This window comes from Actinia tenebrosa, unplaced genomic scaffold, assembly GCF_029948245.1.
Source record: "Actinia tenebrosa isolate PJP-AT-01 unplaced genomic scaffold, QUT_ActTen_1.0 PGA_scaffold16__25_contigs__length_10494907, whole genome shotgun sequence".
In the NCBI taxonomy this organism is placed as follows: Eukaryota; Metazoa; Cnidaria; class Anthozoa; order Actiniaria; family Actiniidae; genus Actinia; species Actinia tenebrosa.
The window spans coordinates 757,289-767,590 of NW_028292576.1; the positions used below are offsets into that span (position 1 = coordinate 757,289).

At 37.7% G+C, this 10,302-nt stretch overlaps 2 pseudogenes; one reads left to right on the top strand and one right to left on the bottom strand.

Annotated features, from left to right (window-relative positions):
* Positions 1 to 1,250: 1,250 nt before the first annotated feature.
* On the bottom strand, positions 1,251 to 2,590 carry LOC116289718 (uncharacterized; annotated as a pseudogene).
* Positions 2,591 to 4,011: 1,421 nt separating this feature from the next.
* Positions 4,012 to 5,163, top strand: LOC116289717 (uncharacterized; annotated as a pseudogene).
* Positions 5,164 to 10,302: the final 5,139 nt, after the last annotated feature.

The following is a 10,302-nucleotide window of genomic DNA, read 5'->3' on the forward strand; positions in this document are numbered from 1 at the left end:
ATGCAATCAAGGTTTAACGTAGTCCTCCAAGTATTGTGGAGGTCTTTCGCAAGGTCCTCATGGGTATTTTCTTTCAGGTGGTCCTTCAGGCTTCTTCTCATTACCTTCCTGGGTTGTTACTTTTCCATCAGGTGTTGTACCCAGTTCCTTGAAGAATGAAGAATTTCTAGTGACTTGCTTGCCATCGCGTTGTGCTGTTATCATGTAGCCTTTCTTCTGAGTCACAACGTATGGTTCTGGATCATACGGTGTTTGCTACTTGCACTTTGTCGGATCAAGCTTTGTGATTACGACGTCTCCTTCAGCAACACTGCTTGGCTTTACGTAAGCTTTGTCATCTGCATTACTCTTCATCTTTTCCTTAGCCTGTCGAGATGTGAGGCGTCGCATGATAGTTGCGTAGTAGATCACACAGTACATCTTTTCATGGTTTGTGTTCGATCTTTCCTACTTCGATGGCCTTCTTTATCGTTCGCGTGAACATTTCGACTTCTCCGTTTGCACGGGGCCATAAGGAAGTTATCTTTCGATGCTTGAACCTGAGAGTTGGCGCAAATTCTTCAAACTCTTTTCCGTTGAATGGCGGGCCATTATCCGAACGTACTACTCCAGGTACTCCGAATTCTGCAAAGATCTTGTTGAGGCGCGGAATAACAACTTTAAACGATGCCGTTTTGATAACATCTACCCCCGGATATCGAGAATAATCATCCGTGAATACTAACAGGTACCCTCCAGTGGATAGTTCCTTGAAGTCTGCGCTCAGCTCTTGCCATGGTGCGTTGGGTAGTGGCAACATCTTTAGCGGCTCTCGCTTGGTGTCAGGTGTTGAAGTTGGGCAGGCTAGGCAGGACTTTACTGTTTCTTCTACTAAAGGGTCGATACCTGCAAACCATACCTTCTCGCGAAGTAGTGATTTGGTCTTTACGATGCCTTGAAGACCTTCATGGGCCAGATTGACTACTTGAAGCTGCATTGCGTCAGGCATAACGATTCTTGTTCCTCTCAGGATGACGTTGTACGACAGACAAGCAGTTAGTTCGTCCTTTATCCGTTTCATGGCTTTAAACGTTGCCGCGTTAATAGCTGGATTCAGACTGGGTTGACACGAGTTTCCCGTTTGCACTGCTTTAATGACCACTTGTAGGGTTGCGTCTTGTGCCGTTGCAGTTGCGATGTCAGCTGGCTTCATTGCCTTCGGTGTGGAAATAGTGACTAAAATATAGCTAAAATATAACAAACTTATATATCTAAAAATCATTGAATAATATATGAGAAAAAACTCTTTTCTTAAAGACATTGATACTTTCTGAATTCCTAATGTCCTTGTTTAATGAATTAAAGTCTTTGACCGCTTGATAATCTAACTTTTGTTTTCCCCAGTTCCTTGTTACTTTTGGGAGTCTTAGATGGTCTTTATTTCTGGTGTTATATTCATGTTGTTTTTTCTATTCATTTGTAAATTCATATGATGATTAACCAGGCCATTTAGACACTTATAAACAAAAATGCATCTTCTTTGAAAACGTCGTTTAACTAAGGGAATCCACTTTAAAGCAGTAAGAGCTTCAGTGGCTGATGAATGCAACTACTTATCTAATATGATTTTTGCAGCCTTGTTTTGCAATATTTGTAAACTTGACATTAGACTTGTATTATTTTTAGGTCCCCAAATAGTATCGGCATAATCAAAAAGTGGGAGAACAAGGCTATTATAAAATAAGAGTAATAATGAAAAGGTAAATTATACACCGTGAAAAGATGAAAAAACCTACTGACGTTTCGGACGCTAGTCCTTCGTCGGAGTAAAAGAGAAAGAGGTGGTAGAAAGAAGTGTATATATGATAGAATCCCATGACACTATTCAATCTCGCGCGCTGATTGGCTACCGAGAATGGGTATTTAGCGTGGAATACCATGGTTTGAAAAGCTGAATACCACGATATATAGGGATCCCACGAGTTGTTGTCGTTGTTCTCGCATTCACCTCAAAATACAAAGATTTTAGCCTGTCACACTATCTTTGTTTTGTTTAGTTTGAAAGTTGCAAAAATAGAGTTCCCAAATTTTAGTATTCAGCTAGACGCTGAGATACAAAAGTTGAGAAAATCATTAACGCTTGCAACAACAAGAAAAAAGAGAAAAGTTGCCAATATGTAGGCAGCATCAATTTCATCCTGGAAAGAAAAGACAATAAGCGAAAAAAGTGTCACGGATACCGAGAAAAGTACCGAAAAGTCTGTCTGCCCCAAGTCAACCGATGAAAATTCTACTATTGTCGAGTACACAGATGATGTTGTTTGGTGGGATCGTTATTGCGAATATCATAAAGATGATTGCAAATGCGATATTATATCTTCATAAAATAAGAGTTGTGATTTAAATTGTAGTGAATGTTTTATCCATCTAAGTAGACTAAGTCTTTGATTGACTTTATTTGCTACATATTGCACATGGTCCGACCATGTAAATCAGATGAGAGAAAAACTCCCAAATATTTAAAGCTACTTACGGAATCAATGTTATGATTTAAAATCGAAATAGAAAGAGTAGTATTTTTGGCAAGCTTACGATTACTACCTATCAACATACATTTGGTTTTCTCTAAATTCAATGTCAGCTTATTACTATTAAGCTATTTCTGGTATACGATGTTGACTTGGTAGGGTTGCAGTCTGAGAGTCTTTCTTTCGATGCGCACTGTTGGTTTAGACTTCGGGTCGTTGAAGATGGTAACTAATGCCTTGTGGTCAGTTATCACTGTTACAGGTTTTCCGTAGATGTACAGATGGAAGTACTGACATCCCCAGACGACTGCAAGTGCTTCTCGTTCAGTTTGGCTGTATCGGCTCTCTACATCCGTCAGAGCGCAGCTTGCGTAAGCGACCACTTTCTCCTTACCAGTTGCAGGATCAGCTTGTGCGAGGATCGCTCCAAGACCAACTGGACTTGCGTCAACATAAATAGATGTCTCCCGTTCAGGATCAAAATATTCGGTAACGGGTGTGTTACTCAGGGCTTCCTTAAGTTTTGGAAGGGCGTGGTCGTGCTTGGCGGTCCATTCCGGGGCGCTTCCTTCTGCGTCAGCTCACGAAGTGGTTGCGTTATCGTTGCGTACCCTCTTATAAATCTGGAACAGTAGTTCGTCATACCGAGTAGGCTCCGTACTTCAGTCGCGTAAGTCGGTGTTGGATGTTGAGGATGGCTTCTACTTACTTTGGGTCTGGGGATATGCCGTGCTTCGAGAATGTGTAGCCGAAGAATTCTAGGTCCTTTGAGTAGACACACTTCTCTCTGTACAGGGTCATACCTTTGTCTCTGAGGTGTCGAAAGGTCTTTCGCAGACTCTCTTCATGGTCCTCGGTTGTCTTCCCATATAGTCCATCAGCTGATCCGAGTCTAATACTCACTCAAGGGGAACAAACGAAACTCATTTCATATGAATCTATGTCTATTCCGAATTACAGAAATTATAAAAAACGCTACTAAAACGCTATTTAATTCTGAGAGGAATAACTTCTGTGTTCAAAGTTTATAAAGCGGTAACATTGATTGCAATATAGAGTACAGAACATCATTATTACGTCATTGATGACGTCATGTTAGTGAAAATTTAGCTTACTCTAAATACTCGTTCAATTTTTAAATTTTTCAATTTGGGATCGGGAAGGATTACCACGAGGTAAGGAAAGAATTTGTAACGAGTATTTAGTATTTAAAAATACTAAATACTCGTTACAAATTCTTTCCTTACCTCGTGGTAATCCTTCCCGATCCCAAATTGAAAAATTTAAAAATAATAAAACGTGAACAAACTTAGAACAGTGCTACAGTGTAGTATGAGAGTAGTCTAAATTCTAAAATATTAACAGCCTCAAATATTATTTCAAGAAGATGAATACTATCGTGAGAGCTTTATTGGGGCTCTTTATCATGTTTTACTTCACAAAACCCCTTCGAGCTACTCTGCCAGATTACATACCTGTCCACAGAGTTGACTGCAATCGTGACAATTTAATTGTGAGCTGTTTTAACCTTGGATTGAATTACAGCGAAATCATTGGTTTTCTTCTTCTGTACCGTGGAATAAGGATTAGCTTAAGGCAACTGAAGAGGATTTTAAGGGGAAAAGATCTGCGAAGACGGAGATTTGTTTCACCAATTAGCGAGATTATTGATGCAATTGAGGAAGAACTTGCAGGAAGTGGATGTAGCATAGGCTATAGGCTTATGCACCAGAGGCTGCAGCTAGATCGGGGACTCGTTGTCAGTCGCAAAACTGTCCGAAGAATTGTCAAAGGTTTAGATCCAGAGGGCGTAGAGTGCCGATCAAAGAGAAAATTAAGACGAAGAAAGTATTTTACAAGAGGCCCAAATTTTATATGGCATGTGGATGGCTATGTGAGCTCAAGCCATATGGCTTTTGTATCCATGGCTCAATTGACGGCTTTAGTAGGAGAATAATGTGGTTAGAGGTTGGACAATCCAACAACAATCCACGAATAACTGCTCAGTACTTTATTGACTGCATCCGTCAGGTGGGTGGTGTTCCACACATTGTAAGAGGAGACTGTGGTACAGAAAATATCTACATTGCAGCAATACAAAGATACTTATGGAGAAATTGTACTGATAGCTTTGCTAGAACAAAAAGTTTTCTTTATGGTAAATCATTCGCAAACCAGCGAATAGAGTCATGGTGGGCAACACTTCGCAAAACTAGTACTGATTGGTGGATGAAATTCTTCAAAAGTATGAGAGATCAAGGACTGTATAGCTAGAGTGACCCTATCCAAGTAAATTGCCTACAATTTTGTTTTTTAGAAGATCATTCAAGAGGAATTAAACCAAGTTGCAAAAAGTTGGAATTTACACAAAATAAGGCCATCATCAAATGTTGACTCCCCTTTTGGCAGACCAGATGTATTATACTTTCTTCCTGACACAGCAAACAAAAGTGACCTCAAAACAGAGATTGAAGAGGATGATGTGGTAGTGGCTGAAGAAGAATGTGGAGAGGTGCGACCTCCAATGGGGTGCCATCAAGCTTTTGTAGAGTTGGGACAAATGATAATGCAAGAGCATAATTTGCAAATGCCAAGTAACCCACAGGAAGCCAAAGACCTGTATTTAGAACTTTTGTTTCACATCAATGACATTTAAGAAGTAAGTCATACCAGAAATTTATCCAATCCATGTAGCAGCATGTATGCTGTAGTACACTGATATATTGTGCTACATTATCATATTTATGAGAGAGAGGGTTTGGTTGAATGGGGGGGACTGGTAAAGTATGATCTTTAAAGGTGGTTATCTTAGCTCCACAGCCCTGTTCTTAGTGTTGACTTACCATATGACCTACCCCTACACCTCATTTGTTTATGACCAGTTCCTATATACTGTAATGCATTTGTTATGCTTATTCCCAGACTCAAACTCAGCATTTAGCATTTTATCTCAGCATTCAGGTCAAGTGAAACCTCAACAAATAAGTTTGGTGTTTTGAAATATGACACATTCAAATTATTTACTAACACTTATTGGTAAGTGTAATAGGCTGCAGCGGTAATTGATCATTACCAAAAACTGAGAAGACATTCATTCAGAGTTTCTCTTCTCCTTCTCTGTTTAAAATCCAGAAATGGTAAATGGAAATGCATTAAATGATTATGGGACTGGATTTTGAGCACATCTGGTGATGCTTACTCAGTGAAAAAGTTGTTCTTTATTTAACATTCATAAATTAGAGCATGTCATAATTTTGGTTAATAACTTAAGTTTGTGTTTGCTTCACTGCTCAAAATTGCTTAAAATGATTTTCAAAACTCAAAAATAGCATAACATAACAATTTTGGTTAACAACTTAAAGTGTGTGTTTGGTTCACTGCTTAATTACAGGTACTTAAAATGATGTTCAATACTCAAAACACAGCATAACATATTAACAGTAGATACATATCATGGCTGTATGCACAAGCATATGATATGAATGGGTAGTAATTGTTACATTTGTACTGTTTTTAATGTCTTCTCTCATTTTTATAATTTGCAACCTTGGCAAGCTAGAGGCTAGACATCCAGTATTTGGTGTTCAGTTTATACAGGTTTTACTGGCTTGGCAAACTGAAGCTTTGGGGAAATATAGACCCAAGCAAGTAACACAATTATAAAAACGAGGGTACACTTCTCCCAAACCTCTCCAATGCTATGGGTGTCTTTTATTGTAATTGTCTTTGTGTTTAAGAAAAGAATCACTAAATAAGCAACCTTATCAAATGATTCAAGATTCCTGAGTTATTTTGCAATTGTTGACCAATTGGTTGCATTTCAGAGTTTAAACAAATCTGCATGCCCTATTCTCTGTCCAATCCACAAATTTTCTTAATAACTTTATTAGGTTTGAGAAACATTCACTTGCTTATTATTTAACCAAATACAATGAAACTCAGGAATCTTGAATCATTTGAAGTGCTCTTTCTTTTCAATGTTTTTATTCAAGACATTAATTATGAACTCTGGTACACTGTCCCTCTGGGAAAAAGGTTAAATGTAATAAGTCCTGCAAAATTAATGCATATTTTGTTTTTGTTTTTGTTATCAAGCAACAAATGTATTCAAAACAACTGTAACAGTAAAGTTAAACCAATCCAGAAACTGAAAAAATCAATTTCCTTTGGTTGTTCTTTATAACTAAGAATGATGCCATCTGGCACATCCTGTCTTTATAAAACTGCATAAAGCAAATCATTTGAAATATAAACAAATTACAGTATGTTTAAAGTCAGTTGGGTGTTCCAAAGAGCAGAAACAAGACCATTTTCAACATACAGTAACCCATCAAAGGTCTTGTGTTCAAGCAAAAAACTACTTTTTTCCTGTATGTGTTTGAAAGTTTCAAGTGTCAAAGCAACTGCTTTTTAAATAAGAGTGAATTCCCAGGCATATGGATTATTAAGAACATTGGATAGTTGCTCCTTAAAGTCATTGTAACTAAGATATCCTAAAGATGGCAAATCAATAACAGCAGCACAGGTGTGGGAAATTATTTCAGGAATCTTTCCAACATTGCCATGAAAAACAACTTGGATTCTGTCAACAATCACTAGTTCAGAACCTGTGATAAACCTGAGAATCTTCTTTAAGTTGACTTTATCAGCATTCCTGATGAATCTCTTTAAAAACCCCAGTACTACTTTCTTGGAGCAAGTCATCTGTTTTTCAACATCATCTTCAATGTGCAGAAGGGCCAAGACAGATGCTGGTGTTGGGATAAGGTTAGCATACATATAATCGATGTCTTCCCTCACTGTATCTTCCCATATCTGATGACACTCCTCTAGGCCTTTCTTGAAACTCTGTGCAGCCCATGACACCTTTTGTATGAATTCACAATTAGCAATTGCTGTTAACTGTGGTAATAATGTAGTGGGATTGTAATCTGTCGCACATTGTAGGACTCAAGCACATTGAGTAGATCATCTTGCAAATCAGATGGAAAACTAGGTTTGTGGGTGTCGTAATTCATTGCTTTTTCCAAAACTTGGCGCTCAAATTCTGTATGATACTCCATGAAGCTTGAGAGGAAGTCTTCCTTGGAAACAGCTTCAGGTCCACAGATTGTAGCTATTACAAAACATTTACAAATGTAAAGGATATAACCATGTGCAGCAATCCTTCCCAGTAATACCATTGTATGTTCGGTAACATCTGGACTGGTTCTGGGAACAAAAGTGCCAGCCCCACCCTCAAAATAAGCAAGAAAAGCTTTCTGCCAAAATGCAGAGAAGAACTCCCGCTTTAGACCATCCAAATCTTCCCCCTCTTCTCTCAAAAACCTAAAGGAAGAGTAAGATGTGCGGCAAAAGGAAACATCTTCATAAAGACTAAGAACTGTTGCCAAGATGGAATTTCTGTCTACTGTGACATCTACCAGGTGTTTACTCAACTCATTTAACACATCTATGCGGCGGTGACGCAGTGGTTTTCTTTCCTGAATATAATAAATTTATGATCACATAGATTAGCTTTTTTTTAATTATGTAAATTGCAAATTGTTTTCAAATATTCCATGATACCTTTGTTATGGTCTGTGTCATAGTTGAAGCAATTGCTTGTTCACTCATCTGGATTTGTTTGTCTTTAAGGTCACTAGTACTATAAAGAAATAAATTTATGTACATTTAGTAAACTAGCAAATGAAATACACAAATGGAAAACAGTTACCATATTTACTCAAATAAGTACTGCAGCACTCATTAAAATTAATTCCTTGTGCCTCAAAATAGGTGCCCACTCCAGAGCGGTGCTTATTTAAGGGTGGCCTTCATATAAAAAAGGCACATGACAAAGAAATCTTTTATTTTTATTTTATTTTTGTATGAAAATGTAACAGTAACTATTAAACTGTAGGTATTTTAATTGTCAACATTCATCTCTGTGGTGTCTTCAATCAACTTCAACTTCACTGACCCCCCCTTCTTCCAGTAAATGCTGTTTTAGAGTTACTTCATAGCGTTTTTTTTAGTTATTCCAAAATCGGCTCTTATTAATTTTTTATCCCAAATGCAGCACTTATTTGAGGGTGCATGGTGTTAAATTCAAGTAAATATGGTAGCTGAAAAAAAGGCTTTTAGATTTGAAGGAAGAAAACAAGTTTTATGTAAACCTTAGAAGAAAACCTGTCAGCAACTAGAAAAAAATTGAGACCACTGGGCAACCTTAGAAATGACTGGATATTCTAAAACTTTTTGATGACACTCAAATTAGAGCTGTTTCAGCAGCTTATCATTGCACATACCTATCACACAAGATTTGATCAGGAACTTTGTCATTTACAGAATCAATTGAGATATTGTCATTGTCTATCACCATTGACATAGGATCTTCATTACCATCATACGTTCCTAGCCCTTTAAAGCTGACTTCATCATCTTTCATGTTGTCTGAAGTAAGGGTCAGGTTTTCTTCTTTCATATGTAGGACAACTTCATGATAATCAGAAACTCTTTCATAAGGTAATACCTGTACTGCACCTTCTGGATTAACACTTGCAATAGTTAACTGAAAATTCTCTGGGCAGATACTCAGTGATCCCACCCAGTCATAGACTGTATTCATATTTTCTTCACAGGGGAAGAACCGGGCAACTCGACCTCTAGTGCTGTGCATGACACAAATTTTGACAGCATCTCAATCATCCACTGGTTCAGGTGGGACTCTCTTCATCCTACTTTGTCTGTGCTCTTCAAGTCTGTTAAGTGTTTCCACTTCTTGTCTCAACTTCTTAACTTTTTCTGCTTCTTTCTCTTTATCAGCAGCAAGGCTTTGATTGTATGCATGATCTTGGTTCAACTTCACGAGATCTCTTTCACTAGAAGTACCAAGTAAAACATGGTTACTTCCCTGATTATCACGGTCCTGATCTTTATCAGTTATTCCATATAGTTCTTCTTCAAATTCACGACGCCACATTTCTCCTTTCTTTCTAATGTCTGCACCAAAGGATGAATTTTTGTAGTCAATGTCAATATCACTGTCTGCTTTACGTTTTTCCCCTTTCTTACTCGATGATGTGGTACCAATACCAAATGCAGCATGAAGTCTTTCTTCAATGCTCTCATCTTCAGGATCTTTGACTGGAATATTTGGGATGACTTTACTGGCAAGGTATATCTGAACCCTGGAAAGCTTGTAGATTTCAAAATAGCTTTGAACAGTGAAAGGTACTTTGTTTCCATTCTTGTCTTGAAGACTATCAATGATTTCTCCTTTGAAATTCACCAAGTCAAATTTCATGTCATTTTCATTACCCTCAGTAGAAGTTCCATTTTTGAAAAAGCAATCTTTGCCTTCATCTATCAGTTCATTTCTTGACATATTTACAGGTACATCAAGTACCCGAGTTCCTCCTCCTCTGTTTGAACTTATGCTTACATATTTGCCTTTGATGGTATTAAAGTGCATCCATCCTAAGGAAATACGCCTCCCTCGTCTTTCTCTTTTGTTTAGAAGAATCAGCAACAGGGTTTTTCTTCTCATTTTTGGGGTTTTTATTTTGTCTCCCTTTTATAATTTCTTCAAGCAGATGTTTCTTTCGAATTTCTTTTTCTTCTGACAGTTTCAATGAACACTGTTGGGAGCACATAGCTTTGAGTGCAAAAATGTCTCCTTTTTTTGTAAGCCCCATCTCTTCCAGGACAGTCTCAGTTGAGTAATTAATGGCTTGACAGTCCATCTGTAAATAAAAGTTTAACTACATTTTAAAATTTAAATTTAATCCATATCCAATTTCCTTGCCATTTT